Consider the following 23,194-nt stretch of genomic DNA (forward strand, 5'->3'; position numbering starts at 1 on the left):
GTTTCGTGAAGATCGGTTTAAAATTGTGACCTGTCGATGGTCGACAAACAAACATGCACTCGGTAGAGCTCATTGGCAGGTGCTGCTGCTCATCATTAACATCAGGTGTTCTGTCCACATCTATAAAGCGAAAAACACACTTTTCATCCTGCAGAGGACAGATCCATCAGGATGAACTGTTAGCGAAAAACAAAATGGCTAAAATTCCAGGAGAAGATCGCCATATCATTGTGCTTCTGCATAAAGAAGGGAAAACACGGAGTGAAATCGCTCGCATCACTAGATTTCCAGGTGTGGCGTCCGCAGCGCAATCACGTACAAACACCTGTAATTGATGAACTTATGTGAAACGTTTATTAATGAAATAACTCGTCTATCGTACGGTTCAGCCCCGATGACCGTCACCATATTGACTCCAGTCTAATTTAAGATTAGGAAATAGGATTACATTTTAAAGTGTATCCGTTGCAATTCGGGATTTATATGATTTCATTTTGCTGTTATTTTTATAACCATTGAGAGGTTAGAAAGGAAGAGAGAGAAAAAAAACTTTGGAATTCTTTAGATGAAGCACTAAATTTTTATGAAGAATGCTGATGGCAGGTGTGCCAGACATATAATGAACTGATGGACTTTTAACATCTTCATGTCTGATGAGGTATTAACCTTGCAAGGCCATACCACTCAGTTAGATTTTCTTTTCCAGCCAGCCTGTTAATTGGATTAACGCTGGGATTACGGGTTTCCTGAGTCAAAACTAAGATCCAGGCTTTCAATGACATCTTGGATGCTGCTGTCCTGTCTGTACCTGTTTGTGGTGAGGATGTTGAAGTCACGGAGGGATTCACTTCCCTTGTCAGTGATTTTCATGTTTCTGCTGGCTGTAAGTCAGAAGTCAATAGACGTCTGGGTCAGGCTTGGGGAGTCATGGATTCACTGGATCATGGGGTCTGGTGCTGCCGGTACCTGTGCAGGAGGATGAAAGTCCAAGTCTTCAGGTCCTTGGTGTTTCCAGTCTTGCTCTATGGATGTGAGACTTGGACTCTGACCGAGGATCTGAGACAGAGACTTAATTCCTTTGGTACCAGGTCTCTTCTGACAATCCTTGGTTATCGCTGGTCGGACTTTGTGTCCAACGAGCGGTTGTTGAGAGACTCAAATGCAATTTGTTACCTGCATAGTCCATGAGCGTCAGCTGCGGCTGTGTGGACATGCGGCTCGTTTTCCTGACGCTGATCCTGCTCACCAGATTCTCTCAACGAGGGAGCCTCGTGAGTGGAGGAGGCCAATGGGCCGACCACGTGCCTCATGGTTGCAGCAGGTTGTTCAACATCTCCAGCAGATGGGGATGGGCCAGGCATCTGCTTGGGGGATGGCCAGACGGAGGCCCCTGGAGTACCGGCAGAAAGTGGACGCAGCGACGCGTTGCTCCGGCGCATGCTCCCATACCTGACCTGACCTGACCTGGTACTGTTCATAATTTTAACCGAATCATGTTTTTGATGGTGTCATTTCTTCATTCTTAAAAATGTAAAGTGTACTTCCAAATAATGTCAGAGCATGACCCTCTCTACCAGACGTATGTTTATGGATAAAGATAAAGGTTTATGGATAAAGATAAAGATAAAAGATGTGGAAGAAGAGCTAAATAATTACACATTAAAGGTTACCCTTTACTTTCTCGCTTGCCAAGGATCGGGTCGATGCGAAATACTCGTACATTAGTCTCGGTGCCAAACCACCAGCCCTTTCTCCCACCAATTTGAGGGGGAAAAAAACCATGAAGAACACACATGGTGCTTATGTTGCCTCCTGATAAAGGTAACCATTTTGCAGCTTCCTTCTCTTGGGCCTGAGCCTTCATGATCACAACAAAGTTTCCGTTCCTTGAACTTATCTAATTACTAATTTCGGTTGCAGCATATTGCTTTTCTGTTTCATGGCTCGAAAGAGCAGATAACATCGCAGATACTTGTGACGCCTAATGAGGTTATAGTGTTTAAAAAAAAGAAGTTAATGTTAAAAATAAAAAATGTGCATGTTAAAAATACACGAGGGAGTGAAATTGAACACAGGAATGTGATTGCACAAACGATGAACAACAACAAAAACAACAAAATGGAGGTTAACTTTGCTAATCGTATAAGTGGGAGATTGATTGAACACCTACATCATTGTGGGATAAGATACGTTCAGGGAACAACTGTGCCTGGCACAGAGGCTGAAAAATCAAGTTGTAAACAAATGGTTTCTCAAGTACTGTACTCTGCTTGGTTACACGAAAACCATCAATACACGATATACAAACCAATTTGGAAACTTCAGCAGAGAAAAAAAAAGAGGGGAAAAGTAGATTGGAGGAAGAAAAGCACGTCAGAGCATCAAAGAACCAAATAATGGGTATAACGGTGAAGACATTCAACAAATTTACAAACGACGACGCACTGGGATGTAGATTCACCTGGAGTTCGCAATACAGACTGATTCACCTGGAGGAACCATCTGAGAGTGATTGTCACACCCAACAACCTTCACGTTGGGCCTCTCGTGATAGCACATGGCTATGCGACACGAGCCACACGTGCTTCCAGGACAAGCATGGTCTGCGGTGCTGAAACCTTTAAAGTGATGTTATTGATGTGTGAATTGTAGTGATGATATTCCCTCACCGAGCCTCTTCTTAAGTCGGCTCAAATATCTGTTGTAAAAGTGTGGGCCATTTATGGATAACAAAGGTTTCCAATGCCAGATAGTAAGGGGAGTCGAACGATGAACTAAATGTTGGCCTTGTTTCTCTCTGAAGTCGTTAAAAACAGAAGGTCTTGGACCAAAAAGGTAGCTGCAGTGAGAAGAGCCTCCAAACAGTTAATGTGAAAGTCCCTTACAATGAACTTCAATGCAGGAGGAACTTCAATGTCATTCGGCCCATCAAGCATGTGCAATGGTTGCCAACCTATTGTGGTTTGACCGTGCTCTACACGTGGTTTTGTTTTTTTTTGCTGAGCATCAAGCAAGGAAGCAGGACGTACCATTTTAAAGTGCTTGCTACGACTCGACGCGGAAGCAAGTCTGGTTAAGTTACCTCGAGCATGTTGGAAATAAAATAAAAAAAAATTCAAAAACAACCGAAGTTAAAATCATGTAAATCATGTCAGTGTTCATTGCAATTATACCAGATATAGTAATAATGACAAATTTGATTGGTTGAGATGACGTAAAATGACGTAATGGTTTGTCTAAGTACTCCGAAACGGAAGGGTTTAGGGCCACACACCTAACCCTAACCCGAACACTTTTTAAAAGTGCCAAGGAGGTGATTTGTGTTCTTCAGCGTTCAAGGATTTAACTCAGTTGAAGGTAAAATAAAGATTTTAAAGGTTGTAGAAAATAAAATTTCAGAAGTTTACCGCCGTTGATGCATCGTCTGATACACCATCCTATTTGACACGTTACGTGAGTTCTTCGTGCTTCGTCCTTCCTTTCAAAATCTGAAGCGCCTCATGCACCACTTCATACATCCTCTCCCATACTCCCCTTTCTCCCATACCTGGTCGTTTCACTCTCCTCCTCACATCCTTTCCATGCTGAAGTACAACCCTCGGACCGAAAACACTGCGGTTTGCTACCTGGCTGTTTCTCCCGCTCATCCTACGTGCCCCCTTTTCGAAGGCATTGCGTTGTTGTACCTCCTTCTCACACACACACACACACACACACACACACACACACACACACACACACACACACACACACACACACACACACACACACACACACACACACACCTTACGCACACAGCCCATCCAGCTCTGATGAATCCTCAACCCTCTTATTGACTGAAACTCTCACACACACATTTCAAAACTCTTACATCCCTCTGCAGTCACAACACCACCCTGTTCTCATCCACAACCCATCCGACTTTGATGAACATGCAACCCTCTCACCGACTCAAACTCACGTCCACACCCACACTTCTCTCGAATCTGACATACCTCCCCACGCACACCATCACTGTGTAGATATTTACTTATTTCTTTAGCTCACTGTACACACCCCAACACAGATATTTCTTTAGTTTATTGCTTGACAGATTTCCTACCTTTGGTGTCGAGAGACTTCGGGACGGATATGCATCATCAGTCGGAATGCTCGGTTTTTCTCTACTCCGTCTATCGATCCATCTTTGGATCCCTCGATGGCTCCACCTGCCCATCCATCGCCGATCTCTCGCCATGTTCACCTTCCAAACCGTGACTCCTCGTCAGGCTGCAATGCAAACCACAACATTGTTAATACCTTTGTGACTACCATCTAGCAACCACTTAATTTTTAATACATATTGTGTAAACAAAATACATTCCAACACATGGCTGAATTTCATCAAGCACAAACAAAAGTTGCACATTAAGGAGAAAAACGGAAAACACTACACAAAATTGAGAACATCTCGTCCAATCACGACGCCTGTATAATTCGTGATCATCGCATCAGAGCAGCCCACGGCCACCTACAGGGGGTGCCACACAATACACATTTACATAAATATTTTGTGTCCATCTCCACCCCCCCCCCCCTCCCAAGACCACCGGCAAATATAAAAATACACCTGTGCAATAATTGGGATCATGCTGATCCTATGTGGTAAGTCTGGATGCAATCAGTCCAGACATGTAGGATGAGTATCTTGACAAACAAACACACATACAAACACTGGTCTGTGAATTATAGTCAGGATGTCTAAGGTGAGGGATCTGAACGATTATGCCAGATAGGTGTGTGTGTGTGTGTGTGTGTGTGTGGGTGTGTGTGTGTGTGTGTGTGTGTGTGTGTGTGTGTGTGTGTGTGTGTCTATATATATATATATATATATATATATATTTATGTTATTGATCATCATGTATGACTGAGGGGGTGGCAGGATAACTCAGAGGTACGCATACTCGCCTCTCAGCCTGGGATTGAATCTTGGCCGAGCTATAAACTGTCATCCCGATATTTCACACTCAAGGTGATCCATCACCATTTATTCTTTGGTATCCAAGGCCATCTCCACTCATGGCTCACAGACTTCCTCTCCTGTCGCAGTCAACGTGTGGCCCTAAATGGAGTTCTCTCATCCCCTCTTCCTGTCCAGGCTGGAGTTCCTCAAGGTAGCGTTCTGGGCCCTGTTCTTTTTCTGGTTTTCATCAATGATCTCTCCGACTCTCTGGAAAATCCTCTATACCTCTTTGCTGATGACTTCACCCTCTGCCGTACCATCTGTGATCCCTCAGACCGGCAAGCCGCAGCTTCGTCGCTCTCTGCAGATCTGGATAAAATCACAAACTGGTCCAACACTTGGAACATGTCTTTCAATTCAGACAAATCTCACACTCTCACTATGTCTCTCCGAAAGAACAGTCTGCAACCACCCCCCTCCCCCCACAAGCAACTTCTCAACAATCCTCTTGAAGAAGTTCTGTCTCAAGCTTCTGGTTCTCACTATCTGCCACAATCTTTCCTGGGAAAGCACACATCTCCAAGCTGGCCTCCAAAGCCAGTCGCCAACTGGGAATCCTCCGTCGTGCAAAGTCCTTCCTCGGCCCACCTGAGTTCCTAACCACATACAAAGCTTTAGTCCGCAGCCTGATGGAGTACTGCTCTCTCCTCTGGGATGGTGCCCCAGTCTCTCACCTTTCTCGGCTTCACGCTGTGGAAACCAAAGCACTTCAGATCATTGCATCTCCCGCGATGAGGCTGAGTCTTTTGGCCTCTCACTCTCACCCCAGGCAGGTCGGTGATCTTTCTGTCTTCCACCATCTCCACTCCAGCCTCGCCCCCCTCCCCCTGCTCTCTCTGAGATATGTCCCCCAATATTTCCACAGGGCGCTCAAGGTACGTCAGCAACCCCCTTCTGGTAAAACTACCCTAATCGAGAATCATTGCACACCTTCACTCTTTCATTCCTCTGTTTTCCCATTTTTGGAACACACTCCCACGCTCTCTTCAATCCCACTCTTCCCTCCATGTTATCAAAACAGCTGTTCACCACCATCTCGTATCTTCCCCCATCTAAAACCACAATCTATTCTACCCATGTTAATCCACCCCAAACCCACCTCCTTCAAATACCCTGTTTTCCTTCCTGAAAGTCCCTGTCATGTCCATCTTGTTTACCCCGTGTACTCTGCCCCATCCCTAACCCCTTCCACAGATCTCCTAATGTCTCTGTTCCCCACTGTTTTGTGCTTCCCTCTCCTGCCCCTCGTCTCCTGCCTTGTTATGTGTTCTGTTGTGCATACAAATATATACAATATATATATATATATATATATATATATATATATATATATATATATATATATATATATATATATATATACATATATATATACAATTATATACATTGTTGCGGTTCTCGGAACCGCATGCATCCAACATACAGTGGTCCCAAGACAGTTATTCCATTAATACACGTGTAGATAGTCCCTTCCCTTTTGTCTGGCGGTTCAAATGGGAAGTGCGTTGCGAGGATCTCATCAGTAAGTTTGCTTACACCACTAAACTTCATTTCTACTCTTCTTTTCTGCGTATTTCTGATGTAAATCTGAATGTGGGTCCTCGCGGAGGCCAACACGTGCAGCACGTGCACGGCTTGGGGAAGGGTTATAGAAAGGCCGCGACGGCACCACACGACCATTAACAGCGCAGAGCTGCCGTCCTCAAATGATCCCTCAACCCAACCTTTGCGGCGAATTATACAATATGCTCGGCAGCTCGAGATGATCGACTCAAGCTTCCGATGATCTGGGGGGGGGAGATTGCCGGTTGCATTGAAAAGGCATATGAATGAATATCTCTTAAAGAAGCTGCACGGATGTTGTTTTTCACAACACAGAAGCAAATGACCCCAATATCAGCGAGAGTGTGGCTCGTAGCTTGGTACCAATAGCTACATAGTCAGAGGCCGGCGCCCGAGCGAGCAAGCGGAACCGACACCACTCTCGGCCGGTCGTCAGGGAAAGGCCCTGGGGTTCGTGCAAGGCAATTCATGATGTGGAGTTCGGTGTGGGCAATTCATATCATGTCGTGAGGACGAAGCAAGACATTTTTACGGCTTGGAGTCATCTTGCCGGAAGTGGAATGTTGCGGTTTCCAGCCATCGCGGCCGGGCCATTCAGGGGCGGGGGGGGGTCGGGGCCAATCAGAGCGCCAGATTTGAGTGACGACACCACTTTTTGTCATTCCATATTCCTTTCCACAAACTATCAGCCACATATTTTCGTCACCCATGAACGCATTTTCAAAACCACTTCATATTGCTTCATGAGCACTTGTAACAAAAGTTTGCGGCAAAACCGAAGGCTCGTGAGCCAATTCACTTCACGAGTGCCCAGAGGGGCTTTTTCGAGCACGTGATGCGAGTGCCTACGGAAGAAGATCGTGCCAAGACCCAGCTTTAAGGCAGCTCTTCCCGTGAGTGAGAGGAGGGGGTGAAGCAATGCATGGGGGGATTTGAAGAGCTACAAAAGGGGAGAGAGGAGAACAGTACTCCATCGAGCTGCGGATGAAAGCCTTGCAGGTGGATAGGAGCTGAGGTGTGCCAAGGAAGGACTTTGCACAATGGAAGATGCCCAGTCAGCATCTCGCTTTGGAGGCCAACTCTGAAATGTGGCTTGTCCAAGAGAGATCATGGCTGAGAGTGAGACCCAATAGTTTTAGCGACTGAACCTCTTTGAGAGGGTTGGTGAGAAAGTAGATGGGAGGATTTGAGGTGCCGTCCTTTCAGAAAGAGAGGCAAAAAGTGTATGAGATTTCTCAGGATTGAAAAAACTGATTTGATGTCGAAGTCTTTGACCAGTTTCCGATTGTGTCAATGTCTGAGAAGAGGAAAGAGGCTGCTGCCTGTCTGTCTGTCTGTCTGTCAGAAGTACGAGGGATGTACCAGCAGAGAGTGGAGTCATCAGCAAAGAGATAAAGAGGGTTTTCCAGAGAATCAGATGAAGATTAGGAATCAGATGGGGCCTAGAACACTGCCTTGAGGTACTCCAGCATTGAGAGGGAGAGGTGATGAAAGGGTTCTGTTGAGAGCCACACATTGGCTACGAGAGAGGAGGAAGCCAGTAATCCAAGAGTGGAATTGGCCTTGGATTCCCTAATCATATAACGTATAACATTCTCTTATAACGTACAACGATTCCCGAATCATATAATGTATAACATTCTTTGATGTCACATTTGTCCTTCTCGGAACAGTTGGAGAGGATGCCAAATGTATCGAATGCTCAAGGTATGTCCAGAGAGATGGCCCTGATCTCGTGTCTGATATTGAGGGTCTCCATACATTGTTGGGAGAGTAGAAGCAGCATGTCCAAGGTAGAGTGACCAGGTCTGAATCCAAATTGATGACCTGAGATGAAGCTGTTGCAGAAAGGAATGATTTTACATCAACTGCTATGATGAATTTCATGACCTTGCTGATAATTATAGGTAAGCTAATTTGTCTATAGTTCAGGGGATCCATTTTTGCACCTTTTTATGTAATGCTGTGATGTTGGCTGATTTCCAAGCAGATGGAAGATGAGCGATGGTAAATGACAGGGTGAACATGGCAAAGAGAGGAACCTCAAGGGCAGCAGAGCAGGTTTTTAGGACACGTGAGCTGATGCCGTCTGGTCCGGTTGCAGAGCCGAGCGTTGCCAGAAACTTTACCACCTTCTTGGGTGCAAAAGACCCAGAATTCAGGAGTAGTTGGGTATGACTGGGAAGGATGGGTATAGAGAGGCAGAGGTTAGGGACACAACATTTGGAAGGAAACACAGAATTGAGGCATTCGTCCTTCTCACGAGCAGAGTCAGCTGTGGTGCCATTGGAAGTGGGGTAAGGGATGGAAGGGGAGCATACACCAGATACCGACTTGACAAGGCGCAACCAGGTTTTGGAGGAGGGAGATCTGTTTGAAGTCTCATTCTTGAGATTGGACAGATGTTGTTTTCTGGTTCTACTGAGGGTAGACACACACTTGTTGCGGGCTTTGTGGAATGATCTGAGGTTACCTTCGGTCCGATTTGCCTTCCAGGAGGAAAATCGACTTCGCTCTTGTTTGCTGTTGAAGACCTGATGGATGGGTAACTTATAGCTTGATATATTAATGCTTTCATTATGTTTATTTCTCATGAAATAAAAATTATTCAAAACTATTGTATTAATTGTCATCAAAATGGGATTTGTTTTGGCACACCTGAACTTCTATCCACCTACAAGGCTTTCATCCACAACATGATGGAGCATCTCCCTTCTGGCTTGATACTGCTCTCCCATCTGCTGTCTCCCCTGCCTCACATCTTGCTCAGCTTGATGCTGGGAAAACCAAAGCTTTCAATATTATTGAAATCTCCCACACTGACGCTGAGTCTATGGGTCCATCACTTCACTATCGCAGACAAGTCGGTGATGTCTCTCTCTCTCTTCTACCGCTTCCTTTCTGGTCCTGCACCCTCTGTTCTTTCCGTGTTTTGTCCCCCGAGGTTTGTGTAAGGCACACACGGTCCATCATATACCCCATTCTGGTGAAACTACCTAAGTCCAGGATCATTGCCTTCTTGCACTCGTTTTTTCCTCTTTTTCCTCCACCTGTGGAACCAACTTCCACATTCTCTTCAATCTCATTCTTCCCTCAAGGTCTTCATGACAGCTGTTCACCGCCATCTCTGATTATCTCCGATCCAAAACCATGATCTTTTAGACCCTCGTTAACGTTACCCCAATCCCTGCTTCCAAATTTCCAGTTTTCCCTCCTGAGAGTTTCCTTTTGTATCTACCTTATCTACCCCCATGCATCCTCTCCTGCCCCCAATCCTCCCCAAACACATTATTTGTCCGTCTCGCCCTGTCTTGGTCTTCGGCTCTGCTGTTGGTAGTTCTCTCTCTCTCTCTCTCTCTCTCTCTCTCTCTCTCTCTCTCTCTCTCTCTCTCTCTCTCTCTCTCTCTCTCTCTCTCTCTCTCTCTCTCTCTCTCTCTCTCTCTCTCTCTCTCTCTCTCTCTCTCTCTCTCTCTCTCTCTCTCTCTCTCTCTCTCTCTCTCTCTCTCTCTCTCTCTCTCTCTCTCTCTCTCTCTCTCTCTCTCTCTCTCTCTCTCTCTCTCTCTCTCTCTCTCTCTCTCTCTCTCTCTCTCTCTCTCTCTCTCTCTCTCTCTCTCTCTCTCTCTCTCTCCGCTGTTTCTCTCCCTCTGCTGTTTCTTTTGTCCTGCTGCATCCTGATCCGTTCAGTGCATCCTGATACGCGCTCTTCCATGAGCCTCGACTATGTATGCAAAACAGAGACGAGCATCACCATTCCTTTCCATTGCACTGAAAGAATTGGATCGAAAGGCACGTGAATTAAAATCGCATTCACCAGCTCTTTTCACACAAAATATGCAGACTCGTGGAGTAAATCGTTCTCTCGAGGTTATGGTGGTGGTTGTTCGGATGTCAAGGTATTTCAATTCGTGTCATAATCACTGTTTCGTTGGCAATTCCAAGGCTTAAACTTCCAAAGATTAACATTTATGTGAAAGTGACATTCCAGTACTGTGCAAACAGGGTGCGTCTTCTCGGAACAGGGTGTACTCACCATTTGTATTCACCTGTGGGTGTTAAAAATCCACAACTATCATGAGGATGTGATGTAAGAGATGTTGAAGATAAGGAAGGTTACAGAAGAAAAAAAAAATGCAGAAGAGTTTTTAATGAGAATGTGGAGCGACAGGAGCAGGGGCCGCAACCTTAAAGGAAAGTGAAGGAGAATCAGGCCGAGGGTCTTTAACTCAGAGTCGTTAGTATATGGTATGGTCTCTTTGGAAAGGTAGTAACAGCAGAAACAGTAGATACATTCGAACTGGAAACTTAGGTACCTAAAAGCAATGTGGAAAGAGGGTTACATGGGTGGTAGGTAATTTCGGTAAGGATGGGTGATTCTGTCTGTGTGTAGCAATTGATATATCTATGAACAAGTTTCATCAAAAAGTGAAGTCTCACTCCTCATCCATGATCTCCCACTCATAATAAAAAACATCCTGGTGATGTCCCGATGCTTGCCCCATTGTTCTCCCCTCGCCGAAAACTCTGATTCCTCACTTCTCGTTGTACCATCTCTGGAAGTGCCTTGTCGAGGCTGTTCTGTCTCGCTCTTCCCTCCAGGGATTCAAACAGGCAGTGCACAGCAACATCGTGTTATCCCCTATCCTGATCCCTGATCTTTATTACCCCATTCCAACAAAACTGTCTTACATTCTCATCTCAGTGTTGTGTCTCTGTCTCCCTGTGTGTTTGTCTCTGTCTGTGTGTCTGTGTGTTTCTGTCTGGCTCTCTGTGTCTAGCTCTGTCTCTCTGTGTCTGGCTCTGTCTCTCTGTGTCTGTCTCTCTGCATGTGTGTGTCTGTCTGTCTCTCTGCACGTGTGTGTGTGTGTGTCTGTCTCTCTTCACCTGTGTGTGTCTGTCTCTCTTCACCTGTGTGTGTCTGTCTCTCTGCACCTGTGTGTGTCTGTCTCTCTGCACCTGTGTGTGTCTGTCTCTCTGCACCTGTGTGTGTCTGTCTCTCTGCACCTGTGTGTGTCTGTCTCTCTGCACCTGTGTGTGTCTGTGTCTGTCTCTGCGTGTGTGTCTGTCTCTGTCTCTCTGCGTGTGTGTGTGTGTCTGTCTGTCTCTCTGCACGTGTGTGTCTGTCTCTGTCTCTCTGCACGTGTGTGTCTGTCTCTGTCTCTCTGCACGTGTGTGTCTGTCTCTGTCTCTCTGCACGTGTGTGTCTGTCTCTGTCTCTCTGCACGTGTGTGTCTGTCTCTGTCTCTCTGCACGTGTGTGTCTGTCTCTGTCTCTCTGCACGTGTGTGTCTGTCTCTGTCTCTCTGCACATGTGTGTGTGTCTGTCTCTCTGCACATGTGTGTCTGTATCTGTCTCTCTGCACGTGTGTGTGTCTGTCTCTTTCTCTCTGCAGGTGTGTGTGCCTGTCTCTGTCTCTCTGCACGTGCGTGTGTCTGTCTCTGTCTCTCTGCACATGTGTGTCTGTATCTGTCTCTCTGCACGTGTGTGTGTCTGTCTCTGTCTCTCTGCATGTGTGTGTCTCTCTCTGTCTCTCTGCACGTGTGTGTCTGCCTCTGTCTCTCTGCATGTGTGTCTGTCTCTCTGCGTGTGTGTCTGACTCTCTGCGTGTGTGTGTGTCTCTGTCTCTGTCTCTCTGTCTCTCTGGTTTATCCCCTTACCAGTTGTGTCCAATGGTTGTCCCTTTACCACACTGCCAACTTAACCTTGCTCTTCCATGAGCCTCGTTCTTGTTGAGAAAACAAACTGAAAGAAGAACTGTCGTCGGCTATTGCGGTCTGCACAAAGTTGTCCATTGAACAGGTGATGTATTGTCCATCATGAAGTGAGAAGATAGGTCTACAGTTGCTTGTGTGGAAGGGTGATGGATACTGGGGTTTGTGCAACGCAGGCACTATAGGCCCAATGGCCTCGTCCTGTGCCAAAGTTCCTTGTGTTTGTGTCCAAGAAAAGTTTCTCATCGGGGAAAGGTTCTGCAATCACTGTTGTTGCGGTTGTTGCTGGGATCAGTATGCGGTGATTGAATATTTCCCAATGATGAATCAATGCAGACGTGTTTCATTCTCTTATACGATAACAAATTAATAATAATCGTTCAGTTGTGAGTGTTTCTACCTGTTGAGCTTATCATGTCATCACATTGTCAATCTCTACAAAGTGACAAAAACATATGGTGAGACAGCTGGGGTGCTTTGGTGTTCTTCCAACCTCTTTGCATTGAGATCATCACTCTTCCCCTCGATATGTGCCTAACCACATGTTGGCACAGAAACTTCTCACATATTGGACAAATATTCGGTCACATGTTGAAGCACCAGTCATGATGCAGAACGTGCTCATTAGAGGCTTACTTACTTTACCAGACACTGTGATGTCATGGTTCGAGCATCCGTTCAGTCTGGCCTTGGTGGTGTCATGGTTGGAGTTCGAGCGTGTGCTTGGAGTCTGCGAGGTCGGTGGTTCGAACGTTTCGAACGGTTCCAACATTGGCCGAGTCGCACCAAAGACTGCAAATGGTACTTTGCTGCTTCCTTGCTTGATGCTCAGCTTTTCAAAAGGATAAAGCACGAATAAAATAAAATATAATAAAAACATAGGTTGGCAACCATTGTGCACACTTGATTGGCCTAATGTATGTTTAGGAAACTCTTATTTATTTATTTATTTATTTATTTACTTGTGCACCATGCTCCACACCAGTGTTTCTCAAACGGTGGGTTGTGACTGTCAAGGAGGTTAGGAGTGGGTTTCCAGGGAAAGGGGTTTTGAGCTGTCTGCGCTAAGTAGTGATGTTCCAAACGACTTACTGATGTGAACTTGCATTCTCAATCTTAGTGGTGACCAAAACTATTTTAGTCAGAAACAGGCTGATCGATGTCGTGAGCAAGCTATGATGTTCGCCGAGTAAGACTTGCGCTCGAATTGACATGTTCTGTGCAAAAAGTATATAGGAATGGCTCAGGTTACAGCCTTTTTGTTACTCCAGTGTTACTCCAGTGTTGGCAGTAATGGACCCAGCCCAGTCTCCACCTGTTTAAAAAAATAATAATAATAAAACCACTTGAATAAACCCAGTATTTTCCCCAATAAAGTGTTTTTTTTTCTTCTAAAATCCTCATTTCTGGTCTTTAAAAAAAATCCTTGTAGAGATAACAAGGGGTTGCGGTGACCAAATACCAGGATGGGTGGGTTGTCTAGTAAATGTGGTTGAGAAACACTGCTCAATATAGAGTGTCAGTTCTGCTGAAGGAGTTGCCTTAACTGGAGTTACAGTCCTGGATGGGTCACCACTCAAGACACCGGATACACAACTGAGTGTGCAGGAAATTGGAATCTGTTCGTGATGCCGGAGATACCTCACCAACTCTTTGCGAAGGACACTATGGGATCTTGAACATCCAACCAACTAATACCCAGTTTAACGTCCACCTGAGGGATGGCACACACATTGATGAATCACCCTACCTGTGAAACACCAGGATGATAGTTTATTGCTGAGTCAGGATTCAAACCCAGGCAAGACAGCTTAGATGGGTGTGTTAGTATATAGAACATAAGTAATACGCAACTTTAAAAACGACTTTAAAAAAGACTTTAAAACAGATTTTAAAAAGACTTTAAAACAGACTTTAAAAAAAGACTTTAAAAACGACTTAAAAAGACTTTAAAAACGAGTTTAAAAAGACTTTAAAACGACTTGAAAAAGACTAAAAACGAGTTTAAAAACACTTTAAAAACGACTTTAAAAAAGACTTTCAAACGACTTTAAAACGACGTTAAAACAGACTTTAAAAAAGACTTTAAAACGACTTTAAAAGACTTTAAAAACGACTTTAAAACGACTTTAAAAAAGACTTTAAAACAGACTTTAAAAACGAGTTTAAAAACACTTTAAAAACGACTTTAAGAACGACTTTAAGAACGACTTTAAAAAAAGACTTTAAGAACGACTTTAAAAAAAGACTTTCAAAACGATGTGTGAATGTTAACGAGACCTTTTGCGCATGCGTTGTGTGCGCATTTACAGTGACTGGTTCTGTTCGAAGGGCATTTTTAACCTGCCGTTGCGAGGACGAAATCTGTAATTCAAATAATCTTTTAAACATAATTTTCAGCATTAAGACAAAAGTTGGCAATTTCATGATGGTTCTCCATAATTGTTGTGTTCCTGAATGCAAATCGGACTCACGGAAATATAGGAATATGAGAAATATCCGTAGGTGAGAGATGTAGAGTTCATACAATTTAGTATTAATACAAGCGAGCAGCAGCGGAGGATATAACACACACACACACACACACACACACACACACACACACACACACACACACACACACACACACACACACACACACACACACACACACACCTATTTCCAATAGATGCAAAAATCTAGTATAATTTATCTTGTGGAACCAAAACAAAAATATTTATTTATAATAGCCCTCAGCCCCTACAACTCCCATTCCCATACTCTTCTCCACCCCCAACTCCCAAACATGATAAATCGTAAATATCATTGTAAACATACTCTGTGCTTTGACAAGCCACAGATATGACGTTCCCATTGGTGTAAAGAAGCACCTAAACCAGATACGATGTCTCCCTGTGTGAAGTATGCCTGGATGTTGGGAATGACGGTGTCATCTTTCCAATTGCAGACATCCATTAAATATGTCACCAAGCCTGCCATGTTCACATGAGATAATCCCACAAGGTTCAAAGTGCACTCACTGGCAGCGATGGTCGAAGGTTTGGGTAGAATGCACTCATCTACGAACCTTCAAGCCTTGCACCAGTTCACATACTCAGGAGTTTGCAGTACGGGGAACTGCAAGCTATCAGATTTTTGTACGAGTTCAGAAAGTTTTCAAACTCTTTCATTGTGCAGAGGCACACCACTTTCTCGCCAGTACGTTTACAGGTATTTTTGGCTTCTTGTCACAACTTTGTGAGCCATTTTAGGGAAGAATCCTTTTCGTGCACATACAATTTACTTTATGTTGCCCCAAACATGGCCATTTCCTGGGGTTTCTGTGCATGAGCACCAAGCATTCTGGGGGGGATGATGTCACTTTGAATGTCGCACATTGAGATATGAAAGGACAATCTATTTATGATGGACAATTGGGCTGGAATGAAAATTATTGAGAAAGGAAAATAAATCTTAAATTGAGATTGAGAAAGGGATAGAAGCGAGGTCAGCACAATATATATATATATATATATATATATATATATATATATATATATATATATATATATATATATATATATATATATATATATATATATATATATATATATATATATATATATATATATATATATATATAGCACGGTCGTTAAACAGGTAGGTCGTTAAGTGGGGAGTGCCTGTAGATATTTGTGCATATATATATACATATATATATATATATATATATATATATATATATATATATATATATATATATATATATATATACATATATATATATATACATATATATATATATATATATACATACATGATATATACACGAGCCTGGGCGAGCCCGAAACCCGAAATGTGTGGCGAGTGACGTGCGCTAGGTGCTGGACTGTCGATTTGAGCTTGCAATAGGCTGGGGAGGATCGCTGATTACATTGGAAAGGCATGTGAACAAATATTATATGGTGTTTTTCACAGCGGGACAATCCACGGTACCCTCTGCCTTGCTTACCCCCTTGTCTCGTTTACCACAGCGTACCATCCTTCACCTGACACGACGTGCGGTCCACGATGACCCGAGATCTCAGAGCGAACACCTCCGGGATCCGCGAGCGGCTCTGATGGAGGATACGTGGTCGGTCCAGGAAGTTCTCCGGAAGACTACGGGTCCATGGTCAGTTCACCCGAGGACAAGGGGTGCAGACCTGATGAAGATTTACTGGTGATTCGCATGCCGATTTCGGTTTTGGCCAATTCATGTCATCTTGTGGAGTCGGAGCGCAATATTCCCGCTGTTTGGAATGGCCTTGCCGGAAACGAAGTGAGGCGGTTTCCGGCCCAAGCTGGTGGGCCACGTGAGGGGTCGGGGCCAATCGGAGCGCCCAATTCAGGTGATGACATTGTGATTCGGGGTGGCCCCTCCCCCAAAAGCTGCAAAACCTATAAAGGTTGGCAAAGCCCCTCCGTCTCTCTCTTGCTTTTTGAGTTTCTCAGCCTCTCTCTCGACTCGCCTCGTCGACACCGCCACGACCCACCTCCTGCTGCCCGGACTCCACCTCCTCGTCTCCGCCCACACGACGTCAACCCCACCCACCTACCTGGTCCGTCCTCCATCCTACCTACTACTCCGTCCTCGCACTCTGGACTCCGCCCCTTCTCGACTCAAGCTCCTTCTTTACGGTGCCCAATTCCTGGTTCTAAACTCCCTCTTCATCGGGTTTTCTGTGTCTGTGTGTGTGTCCTGGCGCCTGTCTGCCAAAGTATGACGGCAGAAGATCGTTATTATTATTGTTAATAATTTCACGTTAAGTCTGCTCTGTGTCCCCTTTTGTAAGTTGCCTGTTTATTTGCTGCACCACACCTCTCTCCCCTATCTCTGCACAACACCCCAATAAATCTTCACTGTGCCACATATCTTTCCTTGCCCACTGTTAATAAATTATCATGAGGAATGTTCCCAGCTCGTCTTTGTGATTTCTTTCATTGATCCAGCATAGTCCAAATCCTAGTTTAGCTGGGACTTTATTCCCAACGATCTGTTCCTTTTCGCCGGTACATCCTTGGCAGTCGCTTGGCTGCATCTGATCCGGTAGAGTGATCCTGTTTGGACAAGGCGTACCAAGGGCGTGTTCCCCGGTAATTAAAGCACGTAATTAATTAGGTAACCCGATTAACCCATAGACGGGAGGACCCGAGGTCACGCGGTTGAGTTATTGGCATCCACGGTCGGTTAAGCGACCCGCCGCGTCACAGAATTATCCGTGTGCGATGGCCTACAATTCCGGAGAGTCTGGTGGGAACAGAGATAGTGGGAGTCTGGTGGGAACACCCGACCCCCCGGCCCGCAACAATATATATTCTAATAGACACCTATCAAAGTCAATTCTGATTGGACGTTCTCTACTGATGCATCATCATCACCTCCCAATGGTCTAGGTGGGAGGAGCCTGTTCCAACAGTATATATATATATATATATATATATATATATATATATACATACATACACACACACAGATCGATATATATATATATATACGTATGCATATATACATATTTAGATATACCTACATACATTATTTGAAGTGCGAGGCCGAGCGAGAGTATATGCAGGTGCAATTTTTAATGGTAGTTAAGTCACCACAGAGGGTGGGTACATGGATTTTGCCATTCGGCACGTTGAGCTGTTTACACCTGAATGAGCCTCACACCAGCCAGAAGGACGAAGGCAGTGTTGTGGGAGAGAAGGATGAGCTTTGTGAAGAGAAGGCTGCGCTTTCACTTGATGAATGTTGAGTTGGGTGTTTCACTTCCCTCTCTGGCCTTGAAGCTCTCATCATGCCGGGGTTGGGGGGGGGGGATTCAACTGCCAACTAGCTGAATCACCCACGGAGACAGCCATGTTTCTCTCAGTCTCTCTTTGTTCCCGGAACGATGGAATCACAGAAACCTGACCAATACGCGACTTTCAAAATTACATAATCCACACCCAGGTTGCTGGGTGTGCATGTGCATAAACACCGAGTAACAAAGTAAATTGTGGCGGCCTTTTCTTTCATGCCTCCCAGATAGGGATTATTGAATGAAAAGACGAATTTGGAAAAAATGCCACACAAATAAGAATGAGCACATGCTGCGAGCGTTTCCAGCATGTTCGCGCTGTGGGCGCATCTGGTCAACAGCCCAAGGGTACATCGTTTTGTTGAAGTTTGTGCACCCATTCCCCATTCAAATGGGCGCGCGACTTCACCCAGCTCAACAAACCTTACCACGTTCACCGCAACTGCTTCCGACAACTGCGTTAAATACCTCCCAAACTACCCACGCAATCACGCAGCATTTATTCATCCATTTCACGACGAGCGCCACATGGCACTTGGCTCTGACCATGAACACCACATGGCCATCAACACTCATTACAGACCGCATTGCCACCACCTCTCACAAAGAAAGTCAACACAAGAGTGCCCTGCTCTACAACCGAATACTCAAGGAGCCCAGAGGGAACACTGGTCGAGCTGTTCCAGGGCATAACGTGAGGTGCGAATATGTGATGTGGCTTATGAGGGGACCTGCGGGTAGAGCAAGGATTTCACTACGACCCCATGTTAGAATGAAGAGCAGCACACGTTCTGGGCTGGAGCACGTGCCCGAAGATTGCTGCCCCAAGAAAAACTCGGAGCTCCGAGCTGTGCCAAGGTCGGCGAGTGACGGAGCCAGTTTCCGGCTCCAAAGCCTGGTGGGGCGTGGCTACCCGGTTGTGGCCCACTCGGGGAGCGGGATTTTGCATACAGCTCATCAACATCAGGTCCTTGGCCCCTCCCTTTGTCCGGGCCCATAAAAGGGGCAGAGCAGAGCCAGTTCACTCTCTTATTCGCCCTCCACTCTTCTCCACTCTTTTGGGTCAGTCAGCTCATGGGTCAGTCCACCAGCCTGCTCACCTGGACGAGTTCATCCTGTTCACCCTGTCACTGTTGCTGCTACTGCTGCTCGCTTTCGTGATCGGGGCTGTCAGTGCTGCCGCTGAAGGAACACGGAGCTGGACGGAATCAACAAGCAGGCAGTCAGCGAGCTGGTCGGCACAGAGCAAGAGGCGCCATGAGTCCCTGTAACCAAGCAGGGAGGGGGGATCACACACAACTGCTGCGAGGTGGGGCCGCTCCGTTCGAGTGATCCTTAATGGGTTCAGGCATTTCCACAGATGGGATAGGGACTTTCTTCGTACGCATCTTCTTCTTCCATCTTTTTTTACATCTACCTCGTCTACTGTGGACGCATAAAAGAGCATGAAGGCAGGCGAAGCCTGAATGTTCTTTTATGGCCCGAACTGAAGGAGCAAACGTACTGACTCACATTCCCATTTTCCTCTTGCACCACACCACAACTCGCACTCCCACATCTTAGCCATAATCAGTATTCTTCCCACCTACCTCTCCATAAGCGTTCTGGATTGCGTTGGTCTGCCAACCGCACCAGGTATTGAGAGGACGTTTACTATCACCTGCTTTCTTTCTCTCTGAGAAATATCTAATCTTCTGTGTGTGTGAGAGAGAGAGAGAGAGAGAGAGAGAGAGAGAGAGAGAGAGAGAGAGATATAGAGAGAGAGAGAGAGAGAGAGAGAGAGAGAGAGAGAGAGAGAGAGAGAGAGAGAGAGAGATAGAGAGAGATATGTCGCCTGTCCTAACATAAATTAACAGTGTATAAGGTATACGGGATAAGTCTGCTCAGAATTTGCTTTTGTAAGATTGCTCGTCTTTTTCCGCACCACACAAATTCCTTGCTTGCCCTGCTGTACATACCAATAAATCCGATTCACTGTGCCACATAACTTTCCACGCTTTGGTTGTAAATAAATTCCCTGTGTAGAAATGTTCCCACCTTGTTTTTGTGTTTTCCTTCATTGGTCGAGCATGGCTCACACCCGAGCTTAGCCGGAATGTTAATCCCCAAAGATTTGCTTAGTAGCCGGTACGTACTTGGCAGTTCCGCTCGGCTGCACCTGATGTGGTAGGTAATCTGGTTAACACAAGCACGTATCGAGGGTGCGTTCCCTGGTAAGGAGATCACGTGACTAAGGTAAACGGTTTCTGAGACGGAGGACCCGAAGTCATGTGGTTGAGTTTTTGGCGTTTATGGTCGATTAGCGACCCACCACGTCATGACGTTATTTGTGTGTGACAGCCTGAATTCCAGCGAGTCGGGCGAGTAACCCACATGACCACAACAATGTATATATATTATATATATATATATATATATATATATATATATATATATATATATATATAAATATATATGTATGTACAGTAATCCCCCGCTATATCGTGGTTCACCTATCGCGCCCCCGGTTCATCGTGGGTTTTCCCTTGGAACCTAACTATTTTTTTCTGCGGATTCCCCCGGTATATCGCGGTAATAATATATAAAATATAAATTATTTAAGCAATAAATTATAACGCGTGGTGCTTGACCAGTCACACAATGCATGAGACAAAGTTTTGCTTGTGAACTTCGAATATTTTCTCCGTTTTTTCTCCAAGCCCCACGATGCCGCCCAAACGCCCTGCACCTTCTAAGGCTCCTGGCAAGGAACCGAAGTGCCAGAGGAAGGTCCTGACGCTCCAGGAGGTTAAAGTGCTCGATATATGCTTCGGGAAGGAAAAAGGTTTGCCGCGGTTGGACGAGCACAGCCAAACCGACCAGACCAGACGAGTCGATCTCCGGTACCTCGAACCCGATCATTGCCAAGCCGACCAGACGAGTCGATCTCCGGCACCTCAAACCCGATCATTGCCAAGCCGGCCAGACCAGATGAGTCAATCTCCGGCACCTCGAACCCGATCATTGCCAAGCGGACCAGACCAGACGAGTCGATTTTTTTGGGAGGCATCCATTCATCGCGGATTTTCACTTCTCGCGGGGGGGGGGGGGGGTTTGGAAAGTAACCCCCATAATAAACGGGGGATGACTATGTATATATATATATATATATCTTCTTCTTCTTCTTTCGGCTGCTCCCGTTAGGGGTCGCCACAGCGGATCATCCGTATGATCCGCATAGTGATTTGGCACATGTTTTACGCCGGATGCCCTTCCTGACGCAACCCTGGTCGCCTCTTACGACACAGGGATAAGGTACACCTATTTTAACCGGGGTATACACCGGCCCAGTATACTGGTACTCATTTCGCCGACCTCGGAAGGATGACAGGCTGAGTCAACCCCCTGGTGTATTAATTCAGTGGCCCAACGGGGCTCGAACTCAGGACCTCTTGGATCCCAAGCCGCTGCCCTAACCACTGCGCCAACACCAGGCTCATATATATATATATATATATATATATATATATATATATATATATATATATATATATATATATATAGATATATATATATATATATATATATATATATATATATATATATATATATATATATATATATATATATATATATATATATATGCACATTACATGGCCAAAAGTATTTGGACACCCCTTCTAATTCGTGGATTCGGCTATTTCAAACACACCCATTGCTAACAGGTGTATAAAATCAAGCACACAGCCATGCAATCTCCATAGACAAACATTGGCAGTTGAATTGGTCGTACTGAAGAGCTCAGTGACTTTCAACGTGGCACCGTCATCGGATGCCACCTTTCCAACAAGTCAGTTCGTCAAATTTCTACCCTGCTCGAACTGTCCTGGTCAACTGCAAGTACTTCTTTTGTGAAGTGGAAACGTCTTGGAAAAGTTGCAACACTCACTACCGAGTTCCAAACTGATTCTGTAAGTAATGCCAGCAAAAACACTGTTCGTCGAGAGCTCCATGAAATGGGTTTCCATGGCCAAGCAGCCACACACAAGCCTAAGATCACCATGCGCAATGCCAAGCATCGGCTGGAGTGGTGTAAAGCTCTCCGCCATTTGACTGCAGAGCAGTGGAAACGCGTTCTCTGGAGTGATGAATTACGCTTCACCATCTGGCATTCCGAAGGACAAGTCTGGGTTTGGCAGATGCCAGGACAATGCTACCTGCCTGAATGCATAGTGCCAACTGTTAAGTTTGGTGGAAGAGGAATAATGGTCTGGGGGTGTTTTTCATGGTTCGTGTTCGGCCCCTTAGTTCCATTGAAGTGAAATCTTAACACTACAACATGTAATGACTTTCTGGAAGATTCTGTGCTTCCAACTTTGTGGCAACAGTTTGGGGAATTCCCTTTCCTGTTTCAGCATGACAATATCCCCATGCACAAAGGGAGATCCATACAGAAATGGTTTGTCGAGATCGGTGTGGAAGAAGTTGACTGGCCTGCACAGAGCCCTGACCTCAACCCCATCGAACACCTTTGGGATGAATTGGAATGCTGACTGCGAGCCAGACCTAATCGCCCAATATCAGTACCCGACCTCACTCATGCTCTTGTGGCTGAATGGAAGCAAATCCCTGCAGCAATGTTCCAACATCTAGTGGAAAGCCTTCCCAGAAGAGTGGAGGCTGTTCTAGCAGCAAGGGGGGACCAACTCCATATTAATGCCCATGATTTTGGAATGACATGTTGGACGAGCAGGTGTCCACATACTTTTGTCCATGTAGTGCATTTAAGCCTCTGGTGACAAAGTTGCCGGTCGTATTATGTTTTGGGGTTGTCCATACATCCGTGCAAATTTTCTCCGATTTCTCTGCAACCGCTTACCCGATTGACACAAAATTTTCAACCGAGATGCAACTACTCATGCAGAATTTTTTTTACTGATAATTACGATGTCATAGGTCACGTGGGGTGGCAGCCATGTTGGAAAAACGGAAAAAAAACTTTGAACCACCATCTCCAAAACCGAACTGTGGAAAAAACTGAAATGGCTGCCACACCACGTAAATGATGACATCATTATTAATTGAAATGTATGCAGCAATGGCAGTAGGTCATAACTGCAAAG

The 23,194-nt window shown here is 45.3% G+C and overlaps 1 long non-coding RNA gene across 3 annotated transcripts in view; it reads right to left on the reverse strand.

Moving 5' to 3' along the window:
* LOC147019341 (uncharacterized) overlaps positions 1 to 23,194 on the reverse strand; it is a 127,265-nt gene that overhangs the window by 70,935 nt on the left and 33,136 nt on the right. For 2 of the 3 annotated variants that reach the window (XR_015062746.1, XR_015062745.1), the window contains exon 2: positions 4,103 to 4,269. This is a non-coding gene — a long non-coding RNA (uncharacterized LOC147019341). Of the gene's footprint in view, positions 1 to 4,102; positions 4,270 to 20,820; positions 20,917 to 23,194 lie in introns of those variants that run through there. The other variant, XR_015062747.1, reaches the window with a different exon arrangement.

Source organism: Eptatretus burgeri, chromosome 10 (assembly GCF_056783735.1).
Source record: "Eptatretus burgeri isolate ZD-2024b chromosome 10, Ebu_testis_v1, whole genome shotgun sequence".
Classification (NCBI taxonomy): domain Eukaryota; kingdom Metazoa; phylum Chordata; class Myxini; order Myxiniformes; family Myxinidae; genus Eptatretus; species Eptatretus burgeri.